This window comes from Mesoplodon densirostris, chromosome 4 (genome assembly GCF_025265405.1).
Source record: "Mesoplodon densirostris isolate mMesDen1 chromosome 4, mMesDen1 primary haplotype, whole genome shotgun sequence".
Lineage (NCBI taxonomy): Eukaryota > Metazoa > Chordata > Mammalia > Artiodactyla > Ziphiidae > Mesoplodon > Mesoplodon densirostris.
The window spans coordinates 136,472,540-136,484,755 of NC_082664.1; positions in this window are offsets into that span (position 1 = coordinate 136,472,540).

Consider the following 12,216-nt stretch of genomic DNA (forward strand, 5'->3'; position numbering starts at 1 on the left):
TCAACATAAGCTCTTCCAAAAAAGTGAAGAGGTCGGAATACTTCTCAGCTCTGTGGGGCCAGCGGTACCTGTTACCAAAACCAGACACAGGCATTAGAAGAAAAGAAAACCTTTCTTCCTTTTAAAGCTATATATTTTCTTTCTATTCTCAATCCTTCCCCAAAGAACCTAAAAACATTGGGGAAAATATTAATTTTTTTTCCTTAAAATCAATGCAAAGCTGTCAAGGTAGTGAGGAAATTACGAGCCAAAATCTAAGAAAACAAGAGAATCTAGAGAGGTAAGCAGAGCACTGATGCACCAAAGCTGCTTCTATTCGGAAGGAACTTATTGCTCTGGGCAGATTTAGGTTTTGCTTTTAGCAGTTTCATTCATGGAGGAATCAGAAGTCAACACCCAGGGCCTGGCCAAGGTGGGGAGCCCCACAGAAGACCTCTTCCCCATTGAAGCAGTGTCAACCCCAGCATAAAAGAAAACGTGAAATATATCTACCCTCTCATATACCCAAGGGACTGGAGGGAATATTGCTCTGGCACCAAGAAGAACACATGTAAATAGAACAGGGGAAAAACTCCTCCGTGAGAGATTGTGGCTGTGGGCTCACACTCCCCAAGAAATTTAGACCTGGATTTGGATGGTCCAGGGAACGTGGAGCCATGAACTTGGATAATTTGGCCCTGAAATGGTAGAAGAAAATTCTCTCTGAAAGAAGGTACATTCATCCTAGACCTCGAAGAAACCTTGCAAATAATACTTGAGGGACAATAGCAGTGCACAGTAAAACACACACACACACACACACACACACACACACACACACACGGAAAAGATCCCATGAGAAAAACTACAGAAATAAACTACAGCAGATATTGGAATTATCAGACAGAGGTTCTTTTTAAAACCTGGCTTATTGTATTTAAAGAAATAAAAATCAAATTGAAAATATCTGAATATTGTAAAAAGTGACTGATCAGATTTGAAAAATAATAATATTATACAGAAATGAATACAATATGTGAAATTTCAAAATAAGTGGATAAATATAACATCAAATTAGAAGATATTTTAGAAATTATGCAGAATGCAGCATAGATAGACAAAAAAGATGGGAAATACAGAAGAAAAGTTAGGAAACATGACCAGGAGATTTACGATTCATTTACTCAGAGTTCCAAAAGGAGAAGAATATAATGGAACAGAGGCAATACTTGAAGAAATAATGACCAAATTTGTTCCAGAACTGATGAAGAACCTCACTTCAAATGACTTGGCCATCTCACTATAGCTCTCAAATGTTTGCAACATGGGCTATTCCATTTTTAAAATACTGCTTCCTTTATGCTATGAAAATTAGAAGCTTCCCTTATGTGTTGCTTACCAGATATGTCATTTAAAATGCCACTTTCATACTTGATAAATTGCAGCTCTAGCCATCTTGGACCAATATTACATTCAAAACGCAGGCAAGTGTCACGGGGCTATTCCATAATAAGAAAGTAACAGTACTTACATCTTGATGCTCTATGGATGTTTCAGTATGAAAATATTTTAATGGCAATGTGTGGTGGTAGTATTTACCATTTTCCAGACCAAAATTATTGCTGCCATGCTTTATGGTGTGTAACTCTAGAACATCAGTTATCCATTTGTCTGTAGTTTAGTGGGGACACAAATGGGTTTCTAAAGACAATCTCATTCTCATTTGTAGTACTTTATTTCTTTGGTTCAACTCCAAGTACTAGGTGGAGTCACTTCCTATATAGACAGAAAACATCAATGCTACCCCCAGCTCTGCTGATTATTAAAACATAAGGCTCTCTACCTAATTAGTGACAATGAATAGCTGTATTCTATTCTGAGGGAGTTAGTCTTAAATTCAGAGCTGTTCACTAATTTTCAAAAGCTCAGATTAAAGAAATGCTTAGAAGGACTACCTTAAGAATGTGTAATTCATCCATTTCTTCAGATACCCTGAAATCTACTCCCGGATTAAGGCATACCATATATAGAAAAAAAATTATTTTCTGGTTTGAATTCAAGCATAGTTTTGCTTTCCCAAGAAAGTTGTTTGCTTTTTGCATTAGGATAATATGAAACTTGTCTAACCTTCCTCCTGTTTAACACATTTTTTAATTTTTAACTTATTTGATTTTGCCAAATTGCTTGTATCTTTATATACTTTCTTTTTTGAAACAAAGTATTGCTTACATACAATTCAAAACATTAATTAATTAACATTAATTAATGTCTAAAACATTAAATTACATTAACTATCTAAATATTTTTGCACCCAACATCAGGGCAGCTAAATATATAAAGGCAGTACTAACAGAATTAAAAGGAGAAATAAACAACAATATAATAATAATTGAGGACTTTAATACTGGATAGATCAGACAGAGAATAGATAAGGAAACAGTGGATTTGAACAACACTATAGACTAAATGGACCTAACAGACAAATAAACATTCCATCCAGCAGCAGCAGAATACATTCTTCTCAAATGCACACAGATCATTCTACAGGATATATCATGTTAGGCCACAAAGCAAGATATAGCAATTTTAAGAAGACTGAAATTATACCACAGTGGTATGAAACTAGAAATGAATAATAGGAGGAAAGCGGGAGCATTCACAAATACATAAAAATTAATAGCACACTCCTGAACAACCAATGGATCAAAGAAGAAATAAAAAGGGAAATAAAAAAATATCTTGAGACAAATGATAATGGAAACACAACATACCAAAACTTATGGGATGCATCAAAAGCGGTTCGATGAGGAAAGAAGTTTATAGTGATAAGTGAAAGAAAAAGAAAGACCTCAAACAAATAACCTAACTTTACACCTCAAGAAACTAAAAAAAGAACAAACTAAGCCCAAAGTTAGCAGGAGGAAGGAACTAAGGAAGATTAGAGCAGAAATAAATGAAAGCAAGAACAGGAAAACAATAGAAAAGCTTAGCAAAACTAAGAGTTGGTTCTTTAAAAAGATAAACAAAATTGGCAAATCTTTAGTTAGACTAACCGAAAAAAAAAGAGGGAAGACCCAAAAATAAAGTTATAAATGAAAGAGGAGTGAAACTGAAACTGAAACCACAACACAAAGGATCATAAGAGACTACTATGAACAATTGTATGCCAACAAATTAGACGACCTAGAAGAAATGGATAAATTCCTAGAAACATACAACCTACCAAGCCTGAATCATGAGGAAACAGAAAATCTGAACAGACTAAGAGAGAGTAAAGGGACTAAATCAGTAATCAAAAATCTCCCAACAAAAAAAAGTCCAGGACCAGATGCTTTCACTGTTGAATTTTACCAAACATTTAAAGAAGAATTAATGCCAATACTAAAACTCTTCCAAAAAAGTAACGAGGTAGGAATACTCTCAGACTCATTTCACGAGGCTAGAACTACCCTGACACCAAAGCCAGATAAGAAAACTACAAGAAAAGAAAACTACAGGACAATAACAATGATGAATACAGATGCAAAAATTCTGAACAATATACTAGCAAACTGAATTCAACAGCACATTAAAATGATCATACACTATGATCAAGTGAGATTAATTCCTGGGATGCTAGGATGGTTCAACATATACAAATCAATAAATGTGATATACCACATTCATAAAATGAAGATAAAAATCATATGATCATCTCAACAGAGGCAGAAAAAGCATTTGACAGAATTCAACATCTATTCATGATAAAGACTATAAACAAATTAGGCCCACAGCTCACATTATACTCAAAGGTGAAAGACTAAAAGCTTTTCCTCTAAGATCAGAAACAAGACAAGTGTGCCCATGCTCACCACATCTATTCAACATAGTAATAGTTGAATAGTTGTAGCCAGAACAGTCATCCAGTAAAAAGAGATAAAAGGCATCTGAATTGGAAAGAAAGAAGTAAAATTATCTCTGTTTGCACATGACTTAGTTTTTTTTTGTTTTTTTGCAGTATGTGGGCCTCTCACTGTTGTGGCCTCTCCCGTTGCGGAGTACAGGCTCCAGACGCACAGGCTCAACGGCCATGGCTCACGGGCCCAGCTGCTCCGCGGCATGTGGGATCTTCCCGGACCGGGGCACGAACCCGTGTCCCCTGCATCGGCAGGTGGACTCTCAACCACTGTGCCACCAGGGAAGCCCCATGACTTATTTTTATATATAGAAAATCCTAAAGAATCCATGTAAAACTATTAGATCTAATCAACAAATTCAGTAAAGTTGAAGGATACAAAATCAACATATAAAAGTTAGCATTTCTGTACACTAACAATGAATTATCTGAAAAAAGAAATAAATAATCACACATACAATAGCATCAAAAACAATAAAATAGGGACTTCCCTGATAGTCCAGTGGTAAAGAATCCACCTTTCAAATCAGGGGACGCGGGTTCAGTCCCTGGTCAGGGAACTAAGATCCCACATGCTGCCAGGCAACTAAGCTTGCATGCCACAACTACTGAGCTTGTACGCCTAAACTAGAGAGCCTGCATGCCACAAACTACAGAACCCATGTGCTCTGGGACCTGCATGCCACAACTACAGAGCCCACATGCCCTGGAGCCTGCGCGCCACAACTAGAGAGAACGACGAGCCTGTACTCTACAACGAAAGATCTCACATGCCTCAACGAAGATTCCGCGTTCCACGTGCTGCAACTAAGACCCAACACTGCCAACAATAAATTAAATAAATAAATAATAAAATAAATCTTAAAAAAAAACACACACCAAAACTCAGGAATAAATTTAACCAAGGAAATGAAAGATTTGCACACTGAAGACTGTAAGACACTGATGAACGAGATTGAAGAAGATACAAATAAACGAAAAGATATCCTATGTTCATGGACTGAAAGAATTAATATTGTTAAACTGTCATCTACAGATTCAATGCAGTCCCTATCAAGATCAGTGGCATTTTTCACAGATAGAAAAACTCCTAAAATTCATTTGGAATCACAAAAGACCCTGAATGGCAAAAACAATCTTGAGAAAGAAGAACAAAGCTGGAGACATCATCCTCTCTGATTTCAAACTACATTACAAAGCTATAGCAATCTAAACAGATTGGTATTGGCATAAAACAGACATATAAACTAATAGAACAGAATTGAGAGCCAGAAATAAACCCGTGTATATATGGACAATTAATATTTGGTAAGGGAGCCATGAATACTCAATGGAGCAAAGATAGTTTCTTCAGTAAATAGTGCTGGGTAAACTGGATATTCACAATTGAATTAAAATTAGACTCCTATTAACAGCACTCATAAAAATTAACTCAAGGGCTTCCCTGGTGGCGCAGTGGTTGAGAGTCTGCCTGCTGATGCAGGGGACACGGGTTCATGCCCCGGTCCAGGAGGATCCCACATGCTGTGGAGCGGCTGGGCACGTGAGCCATGGCCACTGAGCCTGCACGTCCGGAGCCTGTGCTCCGCAACAGGAGAGGCCACAACAGTGAGAGGCCCGTGTACCACAAAAAAAAAAAAAAAAAATTAACTCAAAATGGATTGAAGACTTAAATGTAAGATTGGAAACCATAAAACTCATAGAAGAAAACATAGGGTAAAATCTCCTGGACATTGGTTGTCACAATGATTTATTTGATATGACACCTAAAGCATAAGTGATAAATGCCAAAAAAATAAGTGGAACTACATCAAACTAAAAAGCTTCTGCACGCAAAAGAAATGAGGAAAATGAAAAGTCAAACTATGGAGTGGGAGAAAATATTTGTAAACCACATATCTAATAAGGGGTTAATATTTAAAATACATAAGGAACCTATACGACTCAATAGCAAAAAAAAAAAAAAACCACAAAAAAAAAGACAAAACACAACAAATAATCCAATTAGGAAATATCTGAATAGATATTTTTCCAAAGAAGATATTCAAATGGACAAATGAAAAGGTGCTCAACATCACTAATAATCAAGGAAATGCAAATCAAAACCACAATGGGATATCACCTCACACCTGTAAGGGTGACTATTATCAAAAAGACAGATAAGAAGTGCTACTGAGGATATGGAGAAAAGAAAACCCTTGCCCACTGTTGATGAGAATGTCATTTCGTGCAGTTACTATGGAAAAGAGTATGGCGTTTCCTCAAAAAAGTTAAAAATAGAACTACCATATTATCCAGCAATTCCATTTCTGGATATATATATTTGAAAGAAATGATATCACTGTTCTGAAGACATATCTGCACCTCCACATTCATTGTATCACTATTTACAATAGCCAAGACACAGAAGCAATCTAATTGTCCACTGTTGGTTGAATGGATAAAGAAAATGTGGTATATATGTGGAATGAAATAGAATTCAGCCACAAATAGAAGGAAATCCTGCCATTTGTGACAACATGGATGAAATTTGAGGACATTACACCAAGTTAAATAAGTCATAGAAAGACAAACACTGATATTTATCTAATCACTTTAAGTGGGGGGAATGGATGAAGGTGTTGAAAAGGTACAAACTTCTAGTTATAAGTTCTGGGGATGTAATGTACAGTGATGTACATTGTGCCTATAATTAACAATATGTATTGTATATTTGAAAGCTGCTAAGGGAGTAAATCTTAAACATTCTTATTACAAGAAAAAAAAGTAACTATGTCAGGTAATGGATGTTAACTAAACTTATTGTGGTGATCATTTTACAATATATACTTAACCTAAAATCATTATGTTTTACACCTTAAACTTATACCACACCACATGTCAATTATATCTCAATAAACTGGAAAAACACTGATATCATTTTTGTGAGCTCTTTGTCATTTATCTTTCATTATGATGCATAACTATGATTATGTATATTATTGAATGTTTTGGATGAAATGTGTTATATCTTTATTTGATTAGAAAATGCTGTTCATGTGTACTCAGTCAACAGATTTATGGATTATACTACATACATCCACCTGCTATCACTTAGAAATATTATCACCTATAGTAATTAGAGAAATACATCTGTCTATTTATATCCAGTACCCTACCACTGCTTTAGGGCTTAAACTTAGTCAGAGAGACAGGACATATGCATAGTTTTGAACTCTGTTTATTGACATGACCACTTTGATGCAGTTGTTACAGACTCATCAAAATGGTCATGGTCGTGACAAAATATAAACTCACTTTTGTTGTTTACACCTCATTCCTTATACTCACTTCATCTCTGAACCTCATCCTGTTCCTGATCTTTATTCCAACTGATGACATCAGTAATTATATGAGAAAAATCATTTTGTATATTTTGTCAAAATAAAACAAGTATATGGGTTTCGATTTTAGCCTGTACCAAAATGCCCCCTAGTCAAGATGATAGAATCAAAATTTTACTCAGGGAACTATTAATAAAATAAATGTCAAATTAATTTAACAGTTTTTAAAATTATATTTCAACTATGGTTTAGGTATTTGGTGCATGGGGGTGATGGTGAGATACTACCAAATAAGCCGAAATTTGAAAACCTGGAAATTAGTTTAATATTTGAAAATAAAACTAGTAGAACCCATACATAATGTAAGTAACCAGCTATCTATAGAAGCAGTAGAAGAGTTTGTGTATAAATCTATAACTAAGGAGTTTTAGAAAGAATGAATTGAAATGGAATTCACTGAACATATTTATTATGAGCTGGTCCTGTGTTGAGGAGCATCCAAAATCCTAAGTAAGATAAAAAGAGAGTACTCATGGGAAAGAATCATTGTATTGCCATGCAATAATTCAATCCAGCTTTAATAAAATCAATTTTACTATATTTTGACTGAAGAAGAAAATCCTTTAATAAAGAAATGTTGTTCTACAAGCCTTCTATAGTGGTAAAAGACTTCCAAATTGCAGTTTTTTTAGAATGCTTGCCATTCATTCATTTATTTGTTTATTAATTCATCAAACATTCATTGACACTTGGTATAGGTTTTGTAATAATCAGTGGAAATGTAAAAGCCAATAATACACAGTCTTCACTCTCAATAAGCTTCCAGTCCAGTGGAGAGCAACAGACAAGTAAACTAAAAATTATGATATAGGCTGATTATTACTATAGCTATTAATAATTACATACTATGTTAGTCAGCTATAGATGGAATGCTGCATAAGAATGCAGTGACTTAGAATGGAGGAAGTATTTGCAAATCGTATATCTGATAAGGGGTTATTACCCAAAATATATAAAGAACTCAAACAACTCAAAAGCAAAAAACTAAACAATCCAATGTAAAAATGGCCAGAGGATCTGTAGAGACATTTTTCCAAAGAAGAAATACAGAAGCCCAACAGGTACATGAAAAGAAGCTCAGCATCACTAATCACTAGGGAAATGCAAGTCAAAACAACAATGAGATATCACCTTATTCCTGTTATACCATGTGATCCAGCAATTCCACTTCTGGGTATATATATTTGAAAGAAACGACATCACTGTCTTGAAGAGAGAGCTGCACCCCATGTTCATTGCAGCATTATTTATAATAACCAAGCTATGGAAACAACCTAAGTGTCCACTGATGAATGAATGGATAAAGAATATATATTATATATATATATATATATATATATATATTCATATTCATACACACACAGGAATATTATTCAGCCATAAAAAAGGATGAGATCTCACCATATGCAACTATATGGATGGTCCTTGTGGGCATTATGCTAAGTGAAATAAGTCAGACAGAGAAAGACAAATACTGTATGATCTCACTTATTTGTGGAATCTAAAAAAGCAAACAAACCAAAAACTAAAAATCAAGCTCATAGATAGAACAGACTGGTGGTTGCCACCTGGTGGGGGTGGGAGAAATGCGTGAAGGGAGTCAAAAGATAGAAGCTTCCAGTTATAAAATAAATAAGCCATGGGATGTAATATACAGCATGGCCACTATAGTTATTAATACTGTATTACATATTTGAAAGTTCCTAAGAGAGTAAATCTTGAAGGATTTCATCACAAGAAAAAAAATTTGTAACTATGTATGGACAGATGTTAACTGGATTTATTGTGGTGATCATTTTACAATATATACAAATATCAAAACATTACATTGTATACTTGAGCTAATATATGGTAGTATGTCAATTATACCTCAATTAAAAAATTAAAAGGAAAAAAGAAAATAAATAGAGTCCAGTGAGTTAAAATAGCAAGCTTATTCCCTTGCTCATAGTTCTGTGGGATGGCTCCAGGGTCTGAGCTCTCCAGTGAAGAATGGGTACAGGGCAGCTCCATGTGTTCCTTGTCTTTGGACCAGTGGCTGCTTAAGGTATGTGATCTGCTCCATGTGTCTCACTCTGGGCCCCAGGCCAAATAATCACCAGCAACCTGGGACATGCTCTTCTCATTATTTGAGCACAGGAGAGCAAGCTCAAACACTGAAGCATATTTCAAGCCTCTGTTTGAATTGCAAATGCTGACATCCCATCGGCCAAAGGAAAACATATGATCAAGCCCAACACCAGTAGAGCAGGACAGTTTACTTGGAGTATACAGGAGGAAATATTTGCTGAACAAACTCACAAATACAAAGTGCAGTGGGAGAGAGCAGAGAGGGTATTATATCAATCAAAGTTCTTGGCTGTAAACAATAGAAAGACTCTGACTTATTTAAACAGAAAAGGAATTTATTAAAGAGCTATTGGTTAATACATAAAGTCTCTTGGAAGGCTTAAAAACCAGTCTCAGGGCTTCCCTGGTGGCACAGTGGTTGAGAATCTGCCTGCCAATGCAGGGGACATGGGTTCGAGCCCTGGTCTGGGAAGATCCCACATGCCACGGAGCAACTGGGCCCGTGAGCCACAACTACTGAGCCTGCGCGTCTGGAGCCTGTGCTCCACAACAAGAGAGGCCGCAATAGTGAGAGGCCCGCGCACGGTGATGAAGAGTTGCCTCCGCTCGCCGCAACTAGAGAAAGCCAACGCACAGAAACGAAGACCCAACACAGCCAAAACAAACAAACAAACAAAAAAACAGTCTCAGAGACTATGCATCCAGAACAACTTTCTAAATCACACAGAACTAGACTGGAAAGGAACTAGTACAGACACTCCAGCTCAAAGTGCCTATACCACTATTGCTACAATTAACTGGCACTATTGCCTCTAGAACTGGTTTTAGGTGCCTTCCCTACTGCTACACATTGTCAGAGTTCTGCCCAAAAAACCTCAACTCCATGCTTTTTTGTGCCATCAGCTTCTAATTCATAATCTGGGGTAGAGGTGTTTGATTGGCAGATCCTAGATCACGTGTACAGGGGAGATGGGAAAGCAAGTAGCTAGCATATTTAGTTTCTTTGGAGGTAGCAGCTGCTGTCACATAAGAATGGGGAGTATCTCAAACATAAGTAGGGGACTCAGATGCTATGTGGCAAAAACAGGACGAGAAGTTTTGATTACAAGCTAGCAGATGAGGACAGAGATATCAGGGAAGGTTTCCCAGAATAGGTAAGGTTCAAGTTAAATCTTAAAGAATAAATAGGAGCTAGAAAGTTGAAGAAAGGTAACATGAATAAGGAAGACGTGGTACATTTGAGAATCTGCAAGTAGTTCAGCATGGCTCAACTACAATGTATAGGGATGGATGTGGATGAAGTGGCAGTGAGATCAGGTTGATGAGAGAAAATGGGGAAAGATCATAAAAAGCCTCCGTACGTCATGTTGATTCATCAGGTTGTGGTGCAGGAAATAGAAACTACTTTAGGTATTTCAGACAGAAAGGTATTTAATAGAGGAAAATGCCATATTAAGAGAAGGGCTGGAGGCATAGAAGTCAAGGGGCTGCTATGATTTCAAAGCTGAGACCCAGGGTTCAGGAAGCTGCTGCTGCCGCCATTGATGTTGCCTCAGTTGCCTCTCATGTCTGTGGGGCTGGTGAATAGATACTAGAACCTACCTACTGCAATTGCCTCTAACAGTCACCTCTTCATAACCTTACTTGCCAGGAGAAGTTACAATAAGAGAAGATAGCTTCTACCTCATTTTCAGGGGTAGAACCAGATTTGGCAGAACCTACTATACCTAGCACTCTAGCAGCAAGGCTATATGGGGAATATATTGTAGTTTGTAGCTTTCCATCATCTCCGATTAGAAGGAGAGTAGGATGGTGATCCAAGTAGCCAATCCATAGTATCTAGCCCATCATGTTAAGGAGCACAATTTTTTCTTAAGAACTATGTAAAAAAATCGATGTACTTTTAAAGCATGGAAGTTACATACTTAGATTTGCTTTTTAGAGAGGTATCTTAATGACACTGGAAGGAATTAATTTGAAAGTATAAAATAGAAGACTTTTTTCACTCAAATGAGATAGAGCAGAGTAACTAGAAATCAAGAATAGGGAAAGGGGGACTTCCTGGTGGCACAGTGGTTTAGAATCTGCCTGCCAGTGCAGGGGACACAGGTTCGATCCCTGGTCCAGGAAGATGCCACATGCCGCGGAGCAACTAAGCCCATGCGCCACAACTACTGAACCTGCGCTCTAGAGCCCGCAAGCCACAACTACTGAGCCTGTGTACCACAACTACTGAAGCCCACGCACCTAGAGCCCATGCTCGGCAACAATAGAAGCCTGCTCACCACAACGAAGAGTAGCCCCTGCTCACCGCCCCTAGAGAAAGCCTGTGTGCAGCAAGGAAGACCAATGCAGCCAAAAATACATTTTTATTTTATTTATTTATTTTATTTATTTATTTTTTAAATTTTTTTGCGGTACACGGGCCTCTCACTGTTGTGGCCTCTCTGGTTGCGGAGCACAGGCTCCGGATGCACAGGCTCAGCGTCTATGGCTCATGGGCCCAGCCGCTCTGCGGTATGTGGGATCTTCCCGGACCGGGGCACGAACCTGTGTCCCCTGCATCGGCAGGCAGACTCTCAACCACTGCACCACCAGGGAAGCCCCAAAAATAAATTTTTAAAAAATAATAAATAGATGTTAAAAAAAAGAATAGGGAAAGGGTTGGAAGGTAAAGAAGGTAAAGAATCTTCAGATCTTGGTAGTGGGTTTATTGGTTATGGTGGGTACTAGAGAAGGAGAAGGAGAAGCTGAGGGTTACTCCTAGGTTTCAGGGTTGGAAAATTGGAGGGATTGTGATATGGTTCAACACAATGGGATAGATAAGGAAAAAGAGAGGGAGCATAGTGGATTAAGTTTTAGAAATGTTGACGTTTTTGGTCCCTGTCG